Genomic DNA, 22,015 nt, shown 5'->3' with positions numbered 1-22,015 from the left:
CAATTATTGTTAGCGCCACAACCGGTGCTAAATCCTGGAGTGTAAGGATGGGTAGGTCGATTTTATCCCCACATGGAGTGTAGGACTGGACAGAGTGGAGTGTGGAGGATGGATGCGTAGGATCTTTGTATGCATTTCTGATAATGCACTGAAATAGGCTAAGGCCCACACTGATACTATTACTGTATTGGGCTAAGGCCCACACGGATATTACTACTAAAATGGGCTTAGGCCCAGACTGTTCAACACTGTATGTTTGACTGTTTGATAAATATGGATTACACACTGAGTTTTCATGAACTCACCTTTTCTGCCTATCTATGCAGGAAACCCTTAGGCGGGTCGGTGCTACAAAGGACTCGAAGATGGCCACACCACTGATTACGTTTTCGTTTTGAATTTAGTAAAAGTAGTTTATATGGGTAAATTTTATGTAATAAGGCTGTTTTAAAATTTAATTTATTTGGGGATTTATTTAAATTGACTTATAACTGCAAGCAGTAGGACTCAGGTTTTCAAAAGGTAAATGGTATTCAACTGTTATGCCACGTAACTAGTTTCAAAAGCTTCTGCAACGAACAATGTTTTAAAGCCCAATAACGTTTTTGTACGAGGCATGTTTTGCTTAATGAACCTGTAATTTAACAAATAATAAGATAGCTTTTCATAAAGATCACGAACAAGGTTTTAACACAAGCGGACTTTTCCAATAGAACTACATTTTTTAAAACTCACTCCAACGTAACATCACAGATACGGCCATAATGTCTAGGCCTGGTTTAGGGTGTTACAAGCTAGTCCCAAAAAACTACAGACTTCATATACGTTTCTCGGAGGCCTCCAATCTTTAATCATAGAAATTTTACTCGGGTCAACTCGGATACCCGCGGTTGAAACTATATGTACCAGAAAACCAACTTATCGTAGCCAAAACTCACATTTGCTGAACTTTGAAAACAACTGTTTATCTCTCAAAGTTTGTAACACGATTCTCAAATGCTCGGCATGCCCAGATTCATCACAAGAGTAAATTAAAATATCATAAATAAACACAACTATGAATCTATCTAAGTATGACCTAAAAATCTGGTTCATCAAGTCCATAAAAACAGCAGGTGCATTAGTTAGTCCAAAAGGCATAACAAGAAATTCGTAGTGTTCGTTCCTTGTTCTAAATGCAATCTTTGGCACATCTGAGTCTTTAACTCTCAACTGGTAATCTCAAATCAATTTTTGAAAACATTGTTGCTCCTTGTTACTGATCAAACAAATCATCTATTCATGGCTAAGGGTATTTATTCTTGATCATCACTTTGTTGAGTTGCCAATAGTCTATACACATTCTCATCGTGCCATCTTTCTTTTTCACAAATAACACTGATGCACCCCAGGGAGAGAAACTCGATCTAGCAAAACCTCTACCTGTCAACTCTTGCAACTGAGCTTTCAATACTTTTCACTCTGTCAAAGCCATTCTATACGGAGCTATTGATATCGGCATTATTCCTGATACTAATTCAATACCAAACTCAACCTCTCTGATAAGTTGTAAACCCAGTAACTCTTCAGAAAATACATCTGGATACTCGCACACGACTGGTACTAATTCAATCTTTGTTCCTGTCACTTTCATATCAAGTACATAAGTAAGATAAGCTTCACACCCCTTTTTCACAAATCTCTGAGCTAACATAGACGAGATCACAACTGGCAAACTATTCAGATCATCAGATTCAATTCTAATAATCTCATTATTTTGACATTTCAATTCAATTGTCTTTGATCTACAATTCACTATAACATCATGCATCGTTAGCCAATCCATACCCAAAATTACATCAAATTCATCGAATGGCAACAACATCAAATTAGCCAGAAAACAAAAATCCCTATTCATTAACGAACAATTCTTGTAGACTTTGTCAACCAAAACACGTTTGCCTAAAGGGTTCGATACTCTAATCACAAATTCAGTAGACTCTACAACAAAGTCTTACTATATACTAAATTCATACATATATAAGAATGAGTTGATCTTGGATCTATTAATGCAATCACAGTAGTATCATAGAGAGTGAAAGTACTGGTGATAACATCTAGAGATGATGCCTCCTCCCATGCACAAATAGCATAAGCTCGGGTAGGTGCTCGTTACAATAGAATCTCTCGTCACACCTCTATCACTGGATACATTCCCTGTATTTCTTGGCAGTCTCCCTCTCGCTATCGTATTACTCAATCTTCCATGTTGAGATTTATCTTTTTCATTTAACTGAAGACAATCTCAGATAAAATGATCTCGCGAACCATAGCTATAACAAGCTCTATTATTATTTCTCACCGAACAATCTCCAAAATGTCGTCTTCCACAGTGTTGACATTCAAGTTTAACATCTTTCACGTTGCCAACACTCGATACCGATGTAGCTTGAGCTTTAGGGCTGGTATATTGCTTTCCACGATATCTATTAGAATATCCCACTGAAGTTGTCAATCAGTTAAAATAGTCTCTGGATTTCATTGACGAGGACTGATAACATTTACTCATCGATCTCTTCCTTGTATCTGTAGCCTCTGATTCAACTTTCTTCTTTTCTCGAATAAAGTATTTGGCTTTGTAAGCCCATTCAACTAACATAATAATTTTTTTAAAATCTAAAATTCTAACCAGAAGTTTAATATCTTCGTTCAACCCATCAACGAACCGCTTGTACATCATTTATTCGATAGAAACATACTCACGAGCTTACTTTATCAACCATACAAATTCCCTCTCGTACTCGATTACAGTCATGCGCCCTTGTTTCAACTCTAAAAACTCTTTATTCTTTTGATCAAGGAATCGCTGACTTATAAATTTCTTTTAAAACTTCGTCTAAAAGAATTCTCAGGTCACTCATTCTCTCGGTACTACAGACACCAAGGTATTCCACCACTGATATTTGATATCTCTCAAAAGGGATATAGCACACTTTAAACATTCAGCTGGCGTGCAAGAAAGTTCATCAAATACTCGGATCGTATTTTCAAGCCAAAACTCGGCTCTCTCAGGGTCATCATCAACATTAGCTCTGAAACTTTCAGCTCCGTGTTTGCGAATCTTGTCAATATGAAGTTTATCCAAACTCTCTCAGGGAGGAGCCACAGGTACGGGTTGAGGATTAGGAGGGGTGGAGGTTGTTGAGCAGTCGGGTTCGTACGAATGTATTGGCTGAACCATTCGTCCATCATTTGAAAAAAAGGTTTCTTTAGCCTCTCCTCCCTAACTGCCCGTCATGGGTCTTGAATCAGATGGCGCTATCCCTTGCGCAGGAGTAGGCGCATTACTCTCAACCTCATCAGCTATAGCTCGATTGGGATTCATTATTATATGAAAACACAGTTAAAACATCAGGAGTCATCACACTATCTCAGTCTATATATATGACATGTATAACTAGACTCACATACACTACGTTAGTCCTAGAATCGACTAAACTATAGCTCCGATACCAACAAATGTAACACCCTTAACATGTATCCATCATCGGAGTAGGGTTACAAGGTATTACCAATCAATTCACAACATATAGCATACATTTATCAAGCATAAAGCATTCATTCACATAAATCATTCAACATAATCATATTGTCCCTTATAAACGCCTATTAGGCCTTAAACATGCTTCAGAAGTGGTTCGGGGACTAAACTGATAACATATAAAAACTTTGGAAACTTAGAAAAATTAAGCCATATAGGAGTCACAAGCTCATGTGAACAGGCCGTGTGCCTTACATGGCTTCAGACACGCCCGTGTCTCAAGCCATGTGAAAACACGACATACATACTGACTTGGGTCACACGGCCAACCACATGCCTGTGTGTCTAGCACTTGTGCCCTTCGAAGCGGCCACACATGCCCATGTGCCAGACCATGTGCTAGGTCATACCAAAACTATAGGTTATACTGACTTATGCAACACGGCCAAGTCACACACCCGTGTGCTAGGCCGTGTGCCAAATAGGGAGTATACTAACTTGTAACACATGGCTAGCCATACGCCCGTGTGTAAGACTGTGTGGAGCATACTGACTTTAATTCAATTTCATCACTAGGGGACACACGGCAGTGTAACATGACCGTGTGTCACACACGATTGAGACACACGCCTGTGTCCCTGCCTGTGTGGACAAAAATAGGCCATTCGCAAGGCCAATTTGCCACCCTTATTCATTCTCACCTAAACAACCAAAATGGTACCATTTCATCATACAATTAGGTAGCAAAATTATCAACCAAATGCACAATTCATGCCATTATAATTTCATCTATTCCAAATCATAAATCATAACCATTTACTAAGCCAAAAACATGCCAAAACAATATCAATCTATATAGTTCATTTACCATAATTCTCACTCAAATAACTTCCTTATAATAACCACATAACATCTAAATCATACCTCATCAAGGCATTTCTCAACCATTTTATACCCCATAAATCAATTAACCATTTGAGCAACTATAAAACCATAACCACATTCATACCAAACATAACAAAATAAGCCATCACTCATGGCTATATGTACAAACCAAAGCATATACAATTTACAAGCCAAATCTCATGGCTATAAGCACAACCAAAATACCACATCTAGCCTATAAATGCCATATGCCAAAAATATATAACCCAAAAGTAGCAACTTAGATGTTTGATAGTGTGATGATGTTCCCGACGACTCCCGGATCCGAGCTAGCCTTGATTCATTATAAAACATAGAAAAATAACACAAAGTAAGCTTCATAACTTAGTAAGCTCGTATGATATAAACTTAACTAATCACAAATACAGCATTCATCAATCTAAACATATTATCATGTACTTTATGATTACTAACAAACCTTTCAACTGCTTATTCATAAGCTTATATACAAACTTTGTAACTTCTTCGATTTTAAGCTCATAGTATACATGTACATACCTATACCAATCCATAACAAGTTCATACATATACGGAATGCCATTGACTACTCTATATCTCACACACTAAGTGCCGTACATAGCCAAAGCTATCTCAAATCACACACTAAGTGCCATATATAGCTGAAGCTATGTTGAATCGCACACTAAGTGTCATATATAGCCGAAGCTATGTCCTATCGCACGCTAAGTGCCACAAATAACTGATTTGTCATCGAACATATCTGTAGTCCCATATATACAATTATATCAAAGCACTAAAGTATAATTATTACAATGCTTAACACATACGAACTTACCATGTCTATGGAAATAACTCAACGAACCAACTATTCAATTACTTTGCTTTTTCCCTGATCTAAGTCTAAATTCCTCTTTTCTTGATCTATAAGTAATCAAAATCAACTTATTTGTTCTTCTATTTATTCAATTCACTCCAAAATACATATTAGAACAATTTTACACATTTACCCCTAAACTTTAACATTTTTACAATTTAGTCCATATTACACAAAATTACAAATTCATGCAAATTCACAATAAACCCATGTTGGCCAAATTGCCATAATGCCCCTAGCAGCCCATAATTTTCATTTATTTCACATTTCAACCACAAATTTTTAACATTTCTCAATTTAGCCCCTAATTTACAATTTCACCAAAAATCACTTAACAAAACTTGCTTAACATTCAACAACCATTCATAATCTATCAAGAAACTTTAAAATACTCATGTATTCATTAATGGCATCATTCAAAATCTTTAGCAATTTTGCAAATTAGTCCCTGGGCTAGCTAGTACTAGCTGTAATGATCTCAAAAACATAGAAATCATTAAAAACATGCAAAAATCATACCTAATTGAAGAAAAATACCATGGCCGAATGAACCCTAAAGAGATGACTCTATTCTTCCTTCAAAATCGGCATAGAAAGATTAATGCATTATTTTTTTAAGTTTAGTTTTAGTTAAATTAACCTTTAATAACCAAATACCAAAATTAACCTTAAAATTAATTTAAAATTTCATTTATGCCATGCCATTATCATCCATTATCATAATATTGGTCTAATTACCATCAATGACCTTAACTTTAATAAACCATAGCTAGTTGTCACCTTTAGCTAATGAAACAGCACTTTTGTATTTTACGCGATTTAGTCCTTTTTTATCAAATTGAGCACTCAAACTGTAAAAGTTCTTTACGAAACTTTCACATAGTAATTCTATCATGTTGTAAACTTTAATAAAATAAAAAATAAATATTTTAACTTTAGATTTGTGGGCCCAAAACCACTATTTTGATTTGACTCAAAAACGGGATGTTACAATGCGTTTATTTCTCAACTCTTTAACTTATCGAGCTAAAATTCTGATCGGTCTTTGTCATATGTCATATCGGGTTGAATTTCAATCTCTGCCGGAGAAATTACTTGTGATGGATCAGATCTATATCGACGTAACATCGATACATGAAACAAATTGTGAATCTTTTCTAGTTCTGACGATAAAGCTAATGGATATGCCACTGGTCCTATTCTTTCAATAATCTCATACTGCCCAATAAATCATGGACTCAGCTTACTTTTATGACCAAAATGAAGTATTTTCTTCCACAGAGATACTTTCAGTAATACTTTATCACCAATCTGAAATTCAATGTCTTTTCGTTTCAAATCCGCATACGATTTCTGTCGATCTGAAGCAGCTTTCAAACTATCACGAATTATTTTCACTTTACTTTCAGTCTCTCGGATCAAATCAACCCCGTGGATCTTTTTCTCACTCAATTCAGTCTAATATGACGGAGTTCAGCATTTGTAACCATACAAAGCTTCATACGGTGCTATCTTTATGCTCGGTTGAAAACTGTTGTTATATGCAAATTTAAACGGCAGCAAATATATCTCCTAGTTACCTTCAAACTCTAAAACACAACATCGAAGCATATCTTCGAGAACCTAAATTACTCTCTCAGACTGACCGTTGGTTTGTGGATGAAAAGTTGTTCTTAAATTCAACCTCACCCAGAGTTTCTTGTAATTTCTTCCAAAATCGCAACGTAAACCTCAGATCTAAAGCTGCTTTTAAACTGCTTCAGAGCTGTACTAAAATTCAACCTTGTACCTAAAGCTTCTGAAGCTGCTTTTAAACTGCCATGAATCGTTTTCACTTTTTCTTTAGTTTTTCTGATTAATTCAACCCCGTGAATCTTTTTCTCACTCAGTTCAGTTCAGTATAGTCGCATTCAACATTTGCGACCATATAAAGCTTCGTACGGTGCCATTTTTATGCTCGTTTGAAAACTGTTATTATACGCGAATTCAATCAATGGTAAGTATTTTTCCCAACTGCCCTCAAACTCTAATATACAACATCTCAACATGTCTTCGAGAATCTGAATAACTCTCTCAATCTAACCGTCAGTCTGAGGATGAAAAGTTGTACTAAAAGTCAACTTCGTACCCAAAGCTTCTTGCAATTTCTTCCAGAATTGCGATGTAAATCTCGGATCTTTATCAGAAATAATAGATACCCGTGCAAATGAACAATCTCAGAAATGTACAATTCAGCTAATCTATCAAGTGAGTAATCTGTACGTATCGGTATGAAATAAGCAGACTTCGTTAGTCGATCAACGACAACCCAGATAGCATATTTCTTTTTCATAGTTAAGAGAAATCCCAACACAAAATCCATTGTAACTCTATCCCATTTCCACTTGGGAATCATCACAGGCTGCAAACTCGATGGTACTTGATGTTTGGCTTTGACTTGTTGACAAATCAAACATTTAGAAACGAACTCTGAGATATCTCATTTCATGCCTTGTCACCAATAAAATTGTTTCAAATCATTGTACATTTTGGTACTCCCTGGATGAACAGATAAGCAGCTATGGTGTGCTTCATGCAAAATCTTCTGAATAAGTTTTGAATTTCTCGGTATGCAAATTCTATTCTGGAACCTTAAACAATCATCAGCTCCGATTTGAAACTCTGAATTAGGGATAGTCTCACACTGAATTTGTTTAACTTGCAATTCATGATCATCTTTCTCAGCTTCTAAGCTAACATAGACGATATCACAGTAGGTAATTAACTCGAATCATCAAACTCAACCCGAAGAATTTCACTATTTTGACATTTCAATTTGATAATCTTTCGTCTACAATTCATGACTGCATCATGCATAGTCAGCTAGTCCATACCTAGAATCACATCAAACTCATCGAAAGGTAGAAGCATCAAGTCAAACAGAAAATAGTAACCCCGAGTCATCAAAGGACAATTCTTACAAATTTTATCAACTAAAACAAACTTACTTAAGGGGTTCGATACTTTAATTACAAACTCTATAGACTCAACATGTAAACTCTTTTTAAATACTAAATTCATACAGATATATGAATGGGTTGATCCAGGATCTATCAACACAACTATATCAATATCAAAAAGAGAAAAAGTACCGGTAATAATGTCTGGCGATGTTGCCTCCTTCCGTGCACGGATAGCATAAGCTCTGGTAGGTGCTCGTGCCTTAGATTTCACAGTAGAATCTCTCATAACACCTCGGTTACCACTCATATTTCCAGTGTTTTGGGGTGGTCTCCCTCTAGTAGCCGTATTACTTACTTTCACCGGTTGATCTCTTTTAGCTATAGACTTTTCTAGACAATCCCGAAGATAATGATCAAGAGATCCACATTTAATACAAGCTCCGCTCATTATTCTACATTCACTGTAGTGTCGCTTATTGCAGTGCTTACATTCAAGTCCAACTGTCTAACACTACCCACACTGGCAACAGATGTCGTCTGAGGTTTAGAGTTGAAATGTATCGCATCTCTATCTTTGATCAAAATCCCCGTAGCAATTTTAGAACGAGGATGATATTCTATAAATTTATTTGATATTGACTAATGTGATTTGCCCACAAATCTCTTTCTAAAGTGTCTAGCCTCAGAATCGACTTTTCTTTTCTCTTTGCTAAGCTTTTCGTCTTTGCATGCTCTGTCAAATAGAACGAGAAACTCTTCCAGCTCAAGAATCCCAACTAATATTCAATTTCTTCATTTAATCCATCTTCGAACCTTTTACACATTATAGCCTCAGAAAAAACACATTCACGAGCATATTTGCTAAACGGTAACCCTAATGACATGTCACTCGTATCCTACAAATTCCTACGATTCAAACGGGCCTTGGTAACCATCAGAATAAGGCATTTGTATTTCAAGTAGATCAATTACTCAATTATATACATTCATTTCAAATAATTACAAGTATTTAAAAGTTCAATTCTAATTATACGAACTTACCTCGAGTTGCTCGGATGGAAATTATCGACTATTCGTCCACTTTTCATTTTCTCCAATCTAATCCCAATCTCAACTTATCTTGATCTATATATTATCAAAATCAGCTTATTTAATCAACTATTTATTCAATTCAGTCCAAAACACACATTAGGGCTATTTTACACATTTTCTCCTAAACTTTCACATTTTACAATTTAGTCCTTATCACATAAAATTGCAAATTCATGCAATTTAGTACAAACCCATGCTTAGTCGAATTTAATACATGTTACGAGAAAATAGGTCATTTAGTCGATAAGTTTAGTTTTTCCCCGATCTAGATCCGAATTTCCCTTTTCTTGATCTAGATATATTAAAATTTAACTTATTTAATAAACCTTCTATTCAATTTAATCCAAAACACGCATTTAAGCACATTTACACTTTTACCCCTATAATTTCATAACTTTTACAATTTAGTCCTTATTTTATCACAAATTAATGAAATTCAATATTAACCCATGCTAGCTGAATTACTATTAGGTCACTAGCAGCCCATATTTTTTATTTATTTCATATTTTAACCACTAAGTTTACACATTTCACAATTTAGTCCCTAATTTGCTTTTCACTAAAAATCAGTTAACAAAACTTGTATATTTATCAACAAACATTCATAATCTATCATTAAACATCAAAACACACCAACATTCATTAATGGCAACATTCAAAATCTTTCACAATTTTTCAGAATAGTCCCTGGGCTAGGTAGACTAAAAAATATAGAAAACATTAAAAATGGGATAAAAACCGTACCTTAATTAGCAAAATAGCATAGCCGAATGAAGAGCATAAAAATGGCTTCCTCTAGCCCTAATAATCAGCTTAAAAAGATGATATGAAGACTAAATTTGGTTTTTTTATTTATTTTAAGTTTGTTTACCAATTTACAAATATACCCTTAATGATAAACCATTTAAATCATCCATTCTATGCCCATAAATGTCCACTTACTAAAATAATGGTCTAATTACCACATAAGGACCTTAACTTTAAGGTTCTATATCTATTTGACACCTTTAGCTAATAGAATAGCAGTTTTGTATTTTACGCTATTTAGTCCCTTTTATCGAATCAACTAGTCAAACGATAAAATTTCTAAACGAAACTTTCACACAATCATTCAATCATGCTGTAAACATTAAAATAATAATAAAATAATAATTTTGACTTCAGATTTATGGTCTTGAAACCACTATTCCAATTTGACTCGTAAACAGGCTGTTACAATCACTCTATTCAATTTAGTCCAAAATACACTTTAAGGTAATTTTACACTTTTGCCCCTAATAATTACATTTTTTACAATTTAGTCCTTATCTCATAAAAATACAAATCATTCAATTCAACCTAAATCCATGCTAGCCGAATTTCAATTAGGTCCCTAGCAGTCCATATTTTTCATTTATTTCACAATTTAACCAAAAAATTTACACATTTCATAATTTAATCCCTAACTAGACATTTCACTAAAAATCACTTAACAAATGTTGTTTATCTAACAACAAGCATACATCTTCTACCATTAAACATCAAAATACACCTATATTCATCAATGGAAAAACCCTAAATCTTTAAAAGTTTTGCAAAATAGTCCTTGGGCTAGCTAGATTAAGCTATAACGATCTAAAAAACGTAGAAATCAATGAAAAGGGGACAAAATTGAACTTACATGCACTAATGTTAATGGTCGAACATCCAAAAGCTGAACAATGGTTTTCGTTCTTCTAATTTTGGTTAAAACAAAGCATGGAGAAGCTAATACATATTTTATTTCTTTTAATTTTAAGTTGATATTATTATTTTACCATTTTAACCTTAATGGTAAACTATTAAAATCACTTAAACCATGCACTTAAATGTCCAATAACATTAACAATGGTCTAATTACAACATAAGGACCTCCACTATTTAATTAATATCCATTTAGTACCTTTAACTAATAGAACATACTTTTGCACTTTACGTGATTTAGTCCTTTTTATCAAATTAAGCATTCAAACAATAAAATTTCTTAACAAAAATTTCAGGCAAACATACTATCATGTTGTAGACATTAAAATAATAATAAAATAATTACTCTGACCTCGAATTTGTGGTCCCAAAACCACTGTTCTGGTTTGACTAAAAACGATTGTTACAACTCTCCCCTCTTAGGAATTTTCATCCCTAAAAATCTTACCAGAAAAGAGGTTAGGGTAATGTTTTCTCATAGCTTCCTAGGGTTCCCATGTGTCTTCTTTGAAACCGTGATGTTGCCACAACACTTTCACCAAATCTATGCATTTATTTCTCAATTTTTTAACCTCTTGAGCTAAAATTCTGATCGATTCTTCATTATAAGTCATATCAGGTTGAATTTCAATCTCTATCGAAGAAATTACATGTTATGGATTTGATCGATACATTCATAACATCGACACATCAAATACATTGTGAATCTTTTCTAATTCTGACGGTAAAGCTAGCCGATATGCCAGTGGCCCAATTCTTTCGATGATTTTATATTGCCTGATAAATCGTGGACTCAATTTACCTTTGCAACCAAAACGAAGGATTTTCTTCCATGGAGATACTTTCATAAATACTTTATCACCAATCTAAAATTCAATGTATTTTCGTTTCAAATCCACATACGATTTCTGTCGATCTAAAGCTACTTTCAGACCATCGCGAATTACTTTCACTTTATCTTCAGTCTCTCTAATCAAATCAACCCCGTGAATCTTTTTCTCACTAAGCTCAGTCCAATACAACGGAGTTCGGCATTTGTGACCATATAATGTTTCATACGGTGCCATTTTTATGCTCGATTGAAAACTGTTGTTATACGAGAATTCAACCAAAGGCAAATATTTTTCCCAGCTGCTTTCAAACTCTAAAACACAGCAACAAAGCATATCTTCGAGAATCTGAATTATTCTCTCAGACTGACCGTCGGTTTGTGGATGAAATTCAGTACTAAAGTGCAATCGTGTACCTAAAGCTTCTTGCAATTTCTTCCAATCGCGATGAAAACCTCAGATCTCTATCCGAAATAATAGAAACTAGCACCCCGTGCAATCTAACGACCTCAGAGACGTACAACTTAGCTAATCTATCAACTGACGGCTTATTCAATTGCAAAAGTTCCACACCTTGAGGAGCTGCGGGAACTGGTTGGGGATTAGGTGGGGGTGGAGGTTGTTGAACAGCCAGATTTGTTCGAACAAACTTCGTAAACCACTCATTCATTATCTAAAAGAAGCCTTCTTTAACCTCTCGTCCCTGGCTACCCGTTACGAGTCTCAATTCAGATTACGCTACTCCAATGAACGGAGGCTAGCGCATTACTCTCAACATCATCAGCTACAGCTCGTTTGGGATCCATTTACTATACGAAAACACGATTTAAACTGTCAGGAGATATCACACTATCATAGATTATGTATGGCATGTATAGTTAAACTATCATATATGCTATGTTAGTCTGAGAATCAACTAAATCATAGCTCTGATACCAATAAATGTAACACCCCTTACCCGAATTTAATGCCAAATTAGGGTTACGGAGCACTACTGGACTTATTAAACAATTAAACATTCATTTGCCAAACATATTTCCATTTCATGTAATCATCATTCAACATCAATCATATTATCCATAATACGAGCCTACGAGGCCCAAAACATGCATTCGAGGTGGTTCAGGACTAAACTAATAACTTAACAGATTTTTACGAAACTTAAAAAAATTTTCAAACTACAGGGGACATACACCAGTGTGGCCTGGCCGTATGTATGACACGGCCAAAGACACACCCGTGTTACAAGCCGTGTGGACATTCAAAAAGAGATCACATGGCCGTGTCCCAGCCCATGTCTGACCTCGTGTAACTCTTTGATTTGGGTGACATGGACAACACACATGCCCGTGTGGCTAGCCCGTGTACCCTAAGAAATGGCCACACACGCTCATGTGCCAAGCCGTGTGCTAGGCCGTGCCAAACCTGTAGGGTATACTGACTTATGCCACACGGCCAAGTCACACGCCCGTGAGGAGCATACTGACTTGATTTTTAATTTAACATCAGGGGGTACACAGCCGTGTAACCTGACCGTGTGGCACATATAGCTGAAACACATCCTTTTAATAAATTTACGATAAATTTCCTTCATCTTTGATTGGTGAGCTCAGGTGGCAGCAATCCACTAACTTAAAAATTTATGATATCAGCATACCATGATAATGCCATGGCAACTAACAGTTGCTCATCTAGGAAATCATTCTGAATACACTGAATATTACCATCTCATTTCCTTCATCTTTGATTGGTAAGCTTAGGTGGCAGAATCCACTAACCAAAAACTTTATAATATCAGCATACCATGATAATGTCATGGCAACTAACAGTTGCTCATCTAGGAAATCATTCTAAAAACACTGAATGTTACCATCTTCATTTCCTTCATCTTTGATTGGTGAGCTCAGGTGGCAGCAATCCACTGACCAAAAAATTTACGATATCAGCATACCACAATAATGCCATGGCAAATAACAGTTGCTCATCTAGGGAATCATTCTAAATACACTGAATGTTACCATCTTCATTTCCTTCATCTTTGATTGGTGAGCTTAGGTGGCAGCAATCCACTGTCCAAAAAATTTACGATATCAGCATACCACAATAATGCCATGGCAAATAACAGTTGCTCATCTAGGGAATCATTCTAAATACACTAAATGTTACCATCTTCATTTCCTTCATCTTTGATTGGTAAGTTTAGGTGGCAGAACCCACTAACAAAAAACTTTATGATATCAGCATACCATGATAATGCCATGGCAAGTAACAGTTGCTCATCTAGGAAATCATTCTAAATACACTGAATGTTACCATCTTCATTTCCTTCATCTTTGATTGGTGAGCTCAGGTGGCAACAATCCACGAACCAAAAAATTTATGATATTAGCATACCACAATAATGCCATGGCAACTAACAGTTGTTCATCTAGGAAATCATTCTGAATACACTGAATATTACCATCTTCATTTCCTTCATCTTTGATTGGTGAGCTTAGGTGGAAACAATCCACCAACCAAAAACTTTATGATATCAACATACCACGATAATGTCATGGTAACTAATAGTTGCTCATCTTCAATTCGAGACAAGTGACCAGCCACTTGATTTTCTGTACCTTTCCAATCTCTAATTTCCAGATCAAATTCTTTCAGTAGTAGTATCCATGAATTAATTTGGGGTTGGCATCTTTCTTGGTCACCAAGTACTGAATAGTAGAGTGGTCCGTATAAACCATAATTTTGGTGCCTACTAAATAAGCTCTGAATTTGTTGAAGGTAAATACCACAGCTAGTAGCTCCTTCTCATTGCTGGTATAATTTAGTTGTGAATCTGTCAAAGTACGGCTTGCATAGTAGATAGCATGAAATACCTTGTCCTTTCTTTTCTCAAGTACTACACTCGAAACGTTATTTGGTCGTATTTAAATTCAAATTCGAGGCTCAAGCGCGATCAGGGGTAGCCTTTATATAAATAGAATGCGCAAGAATTGACGGGTGCGATCATACCAGCACTAATGCACCGGATCCCATCAGAACTCCGCAGTTAAGCGTGCTTGGGCGAGAGTAGTACTAGGATGGGTGACCTCCTGGGAAGTCCTCGTGTTGCACCCCTCCAATTTTATATCTCATTAGATTTTTTCTATTTTTTTTAATATCTCATCGTTTAACTAATTAGTTATTTACGGAATAAATCACTCGAAACTTTATTTGGTCGTATTTAAATTCAAATTCGAGGCTCAAGCGATCAGGGGTAGCCTTTATATAAATAGAATGCGCAAGAATTGATGGGTGCGATCATACCAGCACTAATGCACCGGATCCCATCAGAACTCCGCAGTTAAGCGTGCTTGGGCGAGAGTAGTACTAGGATGGGTGACCTCCTAGGAAGTCCTCGTGTTGCACCCCTCCAATTTTATATCTCATTAGATTTTTTTCTATTTTTTTTAATATCTCATCGTTTAACTAATTAGTTATTTACGGAATAAATCACTCGAAACGTTATTTGGTCGTATTTAAATTCAAATTCGAGGCTCAAGCGCGATCAGGGGTAGCCTTTATATAAATAGAATGCGCAAGAATTGACGGGTGCGATCATACCAGCACTAATGCACCGGATCCCATCAGAACTCCGCAGTTAAGCGTGCTTGGGCGAGAGTAGTACTAGGATGGGTGACCTCCTGGGAAGTCCTCGTGTTGCACCCCTCCAATTTTATATCTCATTAGATTTCCTCGTCTATTTTTTTTAATATCTCATCGTTTAACTAATTAGTTATTTACGGAATAAATCACTCGAAACGTTATTTGGTCGTATTTAAATTCAAATTCGAGGCTCAAGCGCGATCAGGGGTAGCCTTTATATAAATAGAATGCGCAAGAATTGTCGGGTGCGATCATACCAGCACTAATGCACCGGATCCCATCAGAACTCCGCAGTTAAGCGTGCTTGGGCGAGAGTAGTACTAGGATGGGTGACCTCCTAGGAAGTCCTCGTGTTGCACCCCTCCAATTTTATATCTCATTAGATTTTTTTCTATTTTTTAATATCTCATCGTTTAACTAATTAGTTATTTACGGAATAAATCACTCGAAGCGTTATTTGGTCGTATTTAAATTCAAATTCGAGGCTCAAGCGCGATCAGGGGTAGCCTTTATATAAATAGAATGCGCAAGAATTGACGGGTGCGATCATACCAGCACTAATGCACCGGATCCCATCAGAACTCCGCAGTTAAGCGTGCTTGGGCGAGAGTAGTACTAGGATGGGTGACCTCCTAGGAAGTCCTCGTGTTGCACCCTTCCAATTTTATATCTCATTAGATTTTTTTTCTATTTTTTTTAATATCTCATCGTTTAACTAATTAGTTATTTACGGAATAAATCACTCGAAACGTTATTTGGTCGTATTTAAATTCAAATTCGAGGCTCAAGCGCGATCAGGGGTAGCATTTATATAAATAGAATGCGCAAGAATTGACGGGTGCGATCATACCAGCACTAATGCACCGGATCCCATCAGAACTCCGCAATTAAGCGTGCTTGGGCGAGAGTAGTACTAGGATGGGTGACCTCCTGGGAAGTCCTCGTGTTGCACCCCTCCAATTTTATATCTCATGAGAAGTCCTCGTCTATTTTTTTTAATATCTCATCGTTTAACTAATTAGTTATTTACGGAATAAATCACTCGAAACGTTATTTGGTCGTATTTAAATTCAAATTCGAGGCTCAAGCGCGATCAGGGGTAGCCTTTATATAAATAGAATGCGCAAGAATTGACAGGTGCGATCATACCAGCACTAATGCACCGGATCCCATCGAACTCATGATTAAGCGTGCTTGGGCGAGAGTAGTACTAGGATGGGTGACCTCTTAGGAAGTCCTCGTGTTGCACCCCTCCAATTTTATATCTCATTAGATTTTTTTCTATTTTTTTTAATATCTCATCGTTTAACTAATTAGTTATTTACGGAATAAATCACTCGAAACGTTATTTGGTCGTATTTAAATTCAAATTCGAGGATCAAGCGCGATCAGGGGTAGCCTTTATATAAATAGAATGCGCAAGAATTGACGGGTGCGATCATACCAGCACTAATGCACCGGATCCCATCAGAACTCCGCAGTTAAGCGTGCTTGGGCGAGAGTAGTACTAGGATGGGTGACCTCCTGGGAAGTCCTCGTGTTGCACCCCTCCAATTTTATATCTCATTAGATTTTTTTCTATTTTTTTTAATATCTCATCGTTTAACTAATTAGTTATTTACGGAATAAATCACTCAAACGTTATTTGGTCGTATTTAAATTCAAATTCGAGGCTCAAGCGCGATCAGGGGTAGCCTTTATATAAATAGAATGCGCAAGAATTGACGGTGCGATCATACCGAGCACTAATGCACCGGATCCCATCAGAACTCCGCAATTAAGCGTGCTTGGGTGAGAGTAGTACTAGGATGGGTGACCTCCTGGGAAGTCCTCGTGTTGCACCCCTCCAATTTTATATCTCATGAGAAGTCCTCGTCTATTTTTTTTAATATCTCATCGTTTAACTAATTAGTTATTTACGGAATAAATCACTCGAAACGTTATTTGGTCGTATTTAAATTCAAATTCGAGGCTCAAGCGCGATCAGGGGTAGCCTTTATATAAATAGAATGCGCAAGAATTGACAGGTGCGATCATACCAGCACTAATGCACCGGATCCCATCAGAACTCCGCAGTTAAGCGTGCTTGGGCGAGAGTAGTACTAGGATGGGTGACCTCCTGAGAAGTCCTCGTGTTGCACCCCTCCAATTTTATATCTCATTAGATTTTTTTCTATTTTTTTTAATATCTCATCGTTTAACTAATTAGTTATTTACGGAATAAATCACTCAAACGTTATTTGGTCGCTCAAGCGCGATCGAGGGTAGCCTTTATTTAAATTCAAATTCGAGGCTCAAGCGTGCGATCTAGGATGGGGTAGCCTTTATATAAATAGAATCGTTTAACGCAAGAATTGACGAGGCTGCGATCATACCAAAGACTAATGCACCGGATCCCATCGAACTCCGCAATTAAGCGTGCTTGGGCGAGAGTAGTACTAGGATGGGTGACCTCTTGGGAAGTCCTCGTGTTGCACCCCTCCAATTTTATATCTCATTAGATTTTTTTCTATTTTTTTTAATATCTCATCGTTTAACTAATTAGTTATTTACGGAATAAATCACTCGAAACGTTATTTGGTCGTATTTAAATTCAAATTCGAGGCTCAAGCGCGATCAGGGGTAGCCTTTATATAAATAGAATGCGCAAGAATTGACGGGTAGCCTTTATCATACAGTCCTCGTGTGCGATCATACCAGCACTAATGCACCGGATCCCATCAGAACTCCGCAGTTAAGCGTGCTTGGGCGAGAGTAGTACTAGGATGGGTGACCTCCATGGAAGTCCTCGTGTTGCACCCCTCCAATTTTATATCTCATTAGATTTTTTTCTATTTTTTAATATCTCATCGTTTAACTAATTAGTTATTCTGGAATAAATCACTCAAACGTTATTTGGTCGTATTTAAATTCAAATTCGAGGCTCAAGCGCGATCAGGGGTAGCCTTTATATAAATAGAATCGCAAGAATTGGGGTGCGATCATACCAGCACTAATGCACCGGATCCCATCAGAACTCCGTAGTTAAGCGTGCTTCGGCGAGAGTAGTACTAGGATGGGTGACCTCCTGGGAAGTCCTCGTGTTGCACCCCTTCAATTTTATATCTCATTAGATTTTTTTCTATTTTTTTTAATATCTCATCGTTTAACTAATTAGTTATTTACGGAATAAATCACTCGAAACGTTATTTGGTCGTATTTAAATTCAAATTCGAGGCTCAAGCGCGATCAGGGGTAGCCTTTATATAAATAGAATACGCAAGAATTGACGGGTGCGATCATACCAGCACTAATGCACCGGATCCCATCAGAACTCCGCAGTTAAGCGTGCTTGGGCGAGAGTAGTACTAGGATGGGTGACCTCCTGGGAAGTCCTCGTGTTGCACCCCTCCAATTTTATATCTCATTAGATTTTTTTCTATTTTTTAATATCTCATCGTTTAACTAATTAGTTATTTACTGGAATAAATCACTCGAAACGTTATTTGGTCGTATTTAAATTCAAATTCGAGGCTCAAGCGCGATCAGGGGTAGCCTTTATATAAATAGAATACGCAAGAATTGACGGGTGCGATCATACCAGCACTAATGCGGATCCCATCAGAACTCCGCAGTTAAGCGTGCTTGGGCGAGAGTAGTACTAGGATGGGTGACCTCCTGGGAAGTCCTCGTGTTGCACCCCTCCAATTTTATATCTCATTAGATTTTTTTTCTATTTTTTTTAATATCTCATCGTTTAACTAATTAGTTATTTACGGAATAAATCACTCGAAACGTTATTTGGTCGTATTTAAATTCAAATTCGAGGCTCAAGCGCGATCAGGGGTAGCCTTTATATAAATAGAATACGCAAGAATTGACGGGTGCGATCATACCAGCACTAATGCACCGGATCCCATCAGAACTCCATAGTTAAGCGTGCTTGGGCGAGAGTAGTACTAGGATGGGTGACCTCCTGGGAAGTCCTCGTGTTGCACCCCTCCAATTTTATATCTCATTAGATTTTTTTCTATTTTTTTTAATATCTCATCGTTTAACTAATTAGTTATTTACGGAATAAATCACTCGAAACGTTATTTGGTCGTATTTAAATTCAAATTCGAGGCTCAAGCGCGATCAGGGGTAGCCTTTATATAAATAGAATACGCAAGAATTGATGGGTGCGATCATACCAGCACTAATGCACCGGATCCCATCAGAACTCCGCAGTTAAGCGTGCTTGGGCGAGAGTAGTACTAGGATGGGTGACCTCTTGGGAAGTCCTCGTGTTGCACCCCTCCAATTTTATATCTCATTAGATTTTTTTCTATTTTTTAATATCTCATCGTTTAACTAATTAGTTATTTACGGAATAAATCACTCGAAACGTTATTTGGTCGTATTTAAATTCAAATTCGAGGCTCAAGCGCGATCAGGGGTAGCCTTTATATAAATAGAATGCGTAAGAATTGACGGGTGCGATCATACCAGCACTAATGCACCGGATCCCATCAGAACTCCGCAATTAAGCGTGCTTGGGCGAGAGTAGTACTAGGATGGGTGACCTCCTGGGAAGTCCTCGTGTTGCACCCCTCCAATTTTATATCTCATTAGATTTTTTTTCTATTTTTTTTAATATCTCATCGTTTAACTAATTAGTTATTTACGGAATAAATCACTCGAAACGTTATTTGGTCGTATTTAAATTCAAATTCGAGGCTCAAGCGCGATCAGGGGTAGCCTTTATATAAATAGAATACGCAAGAATTGACGGGTGCGATCATACCAGCACTAATGCACCGGATCCCATCAGAACTCCGCAGTTAAGCGTGCTTGGGCGAGAGTAGTACTAGGATGGGTGACCTCCTGGGAAGTCCTCGTGTTGCACCCCTCCAATTTTATATCTCATTAGATTTTTTTCTATTTTTTTTAATATCTCATCGTTTAACTAATTAGTTATTTACGGAATAAATCACTCGAAACGTTATTTGGTCGTATTTAAATTCAAATTCGAGGCTCAAGCGCGATCAGGGGTAGCCTTTATATAAATAGGTAGCCTTTATATAAATAGAATGCGCAAGAATTGGCGGTGCGATCATACCAGCACTAATGCACCGGATCCCATCAGAACTCCGCAGTTAAGCGTGCTTGGGCGAGAGTAGTACTAGGATGGGTGACCTCTGGAAGTCCTCGTGTTGCACCCCTCCAATTTTATATCTCATTAGATTTTTTTCTATTTTTTTTAATATCTCATCGTTTAACTAATTAGTTATTTACTGGAATAAATCACTCAAAGCGTTATTTGGTCGTATTTAAATTCAAATTCGAGGCTCAAGCGCGATCAGGGGTAGCCTTTATATAAATAGAATCGCAAGAATTTGATCATACCCACACTAATGCGATCATACCGGCACTAATGCACCGGATCCCATCGAACTCCGCTGGAATAAATTAAGCGTGCTTGGGCGAGAGTAGTACTAGGATGGGTGACCTCACTGGGCGAGAGGAAGTCCTCGTGTTGCACCCCTCCAATTTTATATCTCATTAGATTTTTTTCTATTTTTTTTAATATCTCATCGTTTAACTAATTAGTTATTTACGGAATAAATCACTCGAAACGTTATTTGGTCGTATTTAAATTCAAATTCGAGGCTCAAGCGCGATCAGGGGTAGCCTTTATATAAATAGAATACGCAAGAATTGTGGGTGCGATCATACCAGCACTAATGCACCGGATCCCATCAGAACTCCGCAGTTAAGCGTGCTTGGGCGAGAGTAGTACTAGGATGGGTGACCTCCTAGGAAGTCCTCGTGTTGCACCCCTCCAATTTTATATCTCATTAGATTTTTTTCTATTTTTTTTAATATCTCATCGTTTAACTAATTAGTTATTTACGGAATAAATCACTCAAAGCGTTATTTGGTCGTATTTAAATTCAAATTCGAGGCTCAAGCGCGATCAGGGGTAGCCTTTATATAAATAGAATCGTAAGAATTGCGGGTGCGATCATACCGGCACTAATGCGGATCCCATCGAACTCCATGATTAAGCGTGCTTGGGCGAGAGTAGTACTAGGATGGGTGACCTCCTGGGAAGTCCTCGTGTTGCACCCCTCCAATTTTATATCTCATTAGATTACCTCGTCTATTTTTTTTAATATCTCATCGTTTAACTAATTAGTTATTTACGGAATAAATCACTCGAAGCGTTATTTGGTCGTATTTAAATTCAAATTCGAGGCTCAAGCGCGATCAGGGGTAGCCTTTATATAAATAGAATACGCAAGAATTGGCAGGTGCGATCATACCGGCACTAATGCGGATCCCATCAGAACTCCGCAATTAAGCGTGCTTGGGCGAGAGTAGTACTAGGATGGGTGACCTCCTGGGAAGTCCTCGTGTTGCACCCCTCCAATTTTATATCTCATTAGATTTTTTTCTATTTTTTTTAATATCTCATCGTTTAACTAATTAGTTATTTACGGAATAAATCACTCAAAGCGTTATT

General features: G+C 37.0%; 21 non-coding genes and 2 pseudogenes across 21 annotated transcripts; all 23 read left to right on the top strand.

Moving 5' to 3' along the window:
- The first annotated feature begins 14,881 nt into the window (after nucleotides 1-14,881).
- Nucleotides 14,882-15,000, top strand: LOC128281348 (5S ribosomal RNA). The gene has a single exon (XR_008271556.1). It is a non-coding gene; the product is annotated as a 5S ribosomal RNA (ribosomal RNA).
- Nucleotides 15,001-15,175: 175 nt separating this feature from the next.
- Nucleotides 15,176-15,294, top strand: LOC128280974 (5S ribosomal RNA). The gene has a single exon (XR_008271191.1). It is a non-coding gene; the product is annotated as a 5S ribosomal RNA (ribosomal RNA).
- A 178-nt stretch (nucleotides 15,295-15,472) lies between these two features.
- LOC128281266 (5S ribosomal RNA) lies at nucleotides 15,473-15,591 on the top strand. Its single transcript, XR_008271479.1, has one exon. It is a non-coding gene; the product is annotated as a 5S ribosomal RNA (ribosomal RNA).
- Nucleotides 15,592-15,771: 180 nt separating this feature from the next.
- On the top strand, nucleotides 15,772-15,890 carry LOC128280963 (5S ribosomal RNA). Its single transcript, XR_008271180.1, has one exon. It is a non-coding gene; the product is annotated as a 5S ribosomal RNA (ribosomal RNA).
- Nucleotides 15,891-16,066: 176 nt separating this feature from the next.
- Nucleotides 16,067-16,185, top strand: LOC128280985 (5S ribosomal RNA). Its single transcript, XR_008271202.1, has one exon. It is a non-coding gene; the product is annotated as a 5S ribosomal RNA (ribosomal RNA).
- A 179-nt stretch (nucleotides 16,186-16,364) lies between these two features.
- On the top strand, nucleotides 16,365-16,483 carry LOC128281029 (5S ribosomal RNA). The gene has a single exon (XR_008271246.1). It is a non-coding gene; the product is annotated as a 5S ribosomal RNA (ribosomal RNA).
- A 180-nt stretch (nucleotides 16,484-16,663) lies between these two features.
- On the top strand, nucleotides 16,664-16,780 carry LOC128281131 (5S ribosomal RNA; annotated as a pseudogene).
- A 178-nt stretch (nucleotides 16,781-16,958) lies between these two features.
- On the top strand, nucleotides 16,959-17,077 carry LOC128281157 (5S ribosomal RNA). Its single transcript, XR_008271369.1, has one exon. It is a non-coding gene; the product is annotated as a 5S ribosomal RNA (ribosomal RNA).
- A 176-nt stretch (nucleotides 17,078-17,253) lies between these two features.
- LOC128281087 (5S ribosomal RNA) lies at nucleotides 17,254-17,373 on the top strand. The gene has a single exon (XR_008271302.1). It is a non-coding gene; the product is annotated as a 5S ribosomal RNA (ribosomal RNA).
- Nucleotides 17,374-17,553: 180 nt separating this feature from the next.
- On the top strand, nucleotides 17,554-17,672 carry LOC128281007 (5S ribosomal RNA). Its single transcript, XR_008271224.1, has one exon. It is a non-coding gene; the product is annotated as a 5S ribosomal RNA (ribosomal RNA).
- Nucleotides 17,673-17,889: 217 nt separating this feature from the next.
- Nucleotides 17,890-18,008, top strand: LOC128281120 (5S ribosomal RNA; annotated as a pseudogene).
- Nucleotides 18,009-18,211: 203 nt separating this feature from the next.
- On the top strand, nucleotides 18,212-18,330 carry LOC128281053 (5S ribosomal RNA). The gene has a single exon (XR_008271269.1). It is a non-coding gene; the product is annotated as a 5S ribosomal RNA (ribosomal RNA).
- Nucleotides 18,331-18,501: 171 nt separating this feature from the next.
- On the top strand, nucleotides 18,502-18,620 carry LOC128281040 (5S ribosomal RNA). Its single transcript, XR_008271257.1, has one exon. It is a non-coding gene; the product is annotated as a 5S ribosomal RNA (ribosomal RNA).
- A 178-nt stretch (nucleotides 18,621-18,798) lies between these two features.
- LOC128281046 (5S ribosomal RNA) lies at nucleotides 18,799-18,917 on the top strand. Its single transcript, XR_008271263.1, has one exon. It is a non-coding gene; the product is annotated as a 5S ribosomal RNA (ribosomal RNA).
- Nucleotides 18,918-19,094: 177 nt separating this feature from the next.
- LOC128281076 (5S ribosomal RNA) lies at nucleotides 19,095-19,210 on the top strand. Its single transcript, XR_008271291.1, has one exon. It is a non-coding gene; the product is annotated as a 5S ribosomal RNA (ribosomal RNA).
- Nucleotides 19,211-19,389: 179 nt separating this feature from the next.
- LOC128280996 (5S ribosomal RNA) lies at nucleotides 19,390-19,508 on the top strand. The gene has a single exon (XR_008271213.1). It is a non-coding gene; the product is annotated as a 5S ribosomal RNA (ribosomal RNA).
- Nucleotides 19,509-19,686: 178 nt separating this feature from the next.
- On the top strand, nucleotides 19,687-19,805 carry LOC128280940 (5S ribosomal RNA). The gene has a single exon (XR_008271158.1). It is a non-coding gene; the product is annotated as a 5S ribosomal RNA (ribosomal RNA).
- Nucleotides 19,806-19,981: 176 nt separating this feature from the next.
- LOC128281018 (5S ribosomal RNA) lies at nucleotides 19,982-20,100 on the top strand. Its single transcript, XR_008271235.1, has one exon. It is a non-coding gene; the product is annotated as a 5S ribosomal RNA (ribosomal RNA).
- Nucleotides 20,101-20,279: 179 nt separating this feature from the next.
- On the top strand, nucleotides 20,280-20,398 carry LOC128280934 (5S ribosomal RNA). Its single transcript, XR_008271152.1, has one exon. It is a non-coding gene; the product is annotated as a 5S ribosomal RNA (ribosomal RNA).
- A 196-nt stretch (nucleotides 20,399-20,594) lies between these two features.
- On the top strand, nucleotides 20,595-20,711 carry LOC128281065 (5S ribosomal RNA). Its single transcript, XR_008271280.1, has one exon. It is a non-coding gene; the product is annotated as a 5S ribosomal RNA (ribosomal RNA).
- Nucleotides 20,712-21,211: 500 nt separating this feature from the next.
- LOC128280951 (5S ribosomal RNA) lies at nucleotides 21,212-21,330 on the top strand. The gene has a single exon (XR_008271169.1). It is a non-coding gene; the product is annotated as a 5S ribosomal RNA (ribosomal RNA).
- Nucleotides 21,331-21,506: 176 nt separating this feature from the next.
- Nucleotides 21,507-21,621, top strand: LOC128281109 (5S ribosomal RNA). The gene has a single exon (XR_008271324.1). It is a non-coding gene; the product is annotated as a 5S ribosomal RNA (ribosomal RNA).
- Nucleotides 21,622-21,801: 180 nt separating this feature from the next.
- Nucleotides 21,802-21,917, top strand: LOC128281098 (5S ribosomal RNA). Its single transcript, XR_008271313.1, has one exon. It is a non-coding gene; the product is annotated as a 5S ribosomal RNA (ribosomal RNA).
- Nucleotides 21,918-22,015: the final 98 nt, after the last annotated feature.

The sequence above is a fragment of the Gossypium arboreum genome, chromosome 9, assembly GCF_025698485.1.
Source record: "Gossypium arboreum isolate Shixiya-1 chromosome 9, ASM2569848v2, whole genome shotgun sequence".
Classification (NCBI taxonomy): domain Eukaryota; kingdom Viridiplantae; phylum Streptophyta; class Magnoliopsida; order Malvales; family Malvaceae; genus Gossypium; species Gossypium arboreum.
This window is presented reverse-complemented; position numbering and strand designations above follow the sequence as displayed.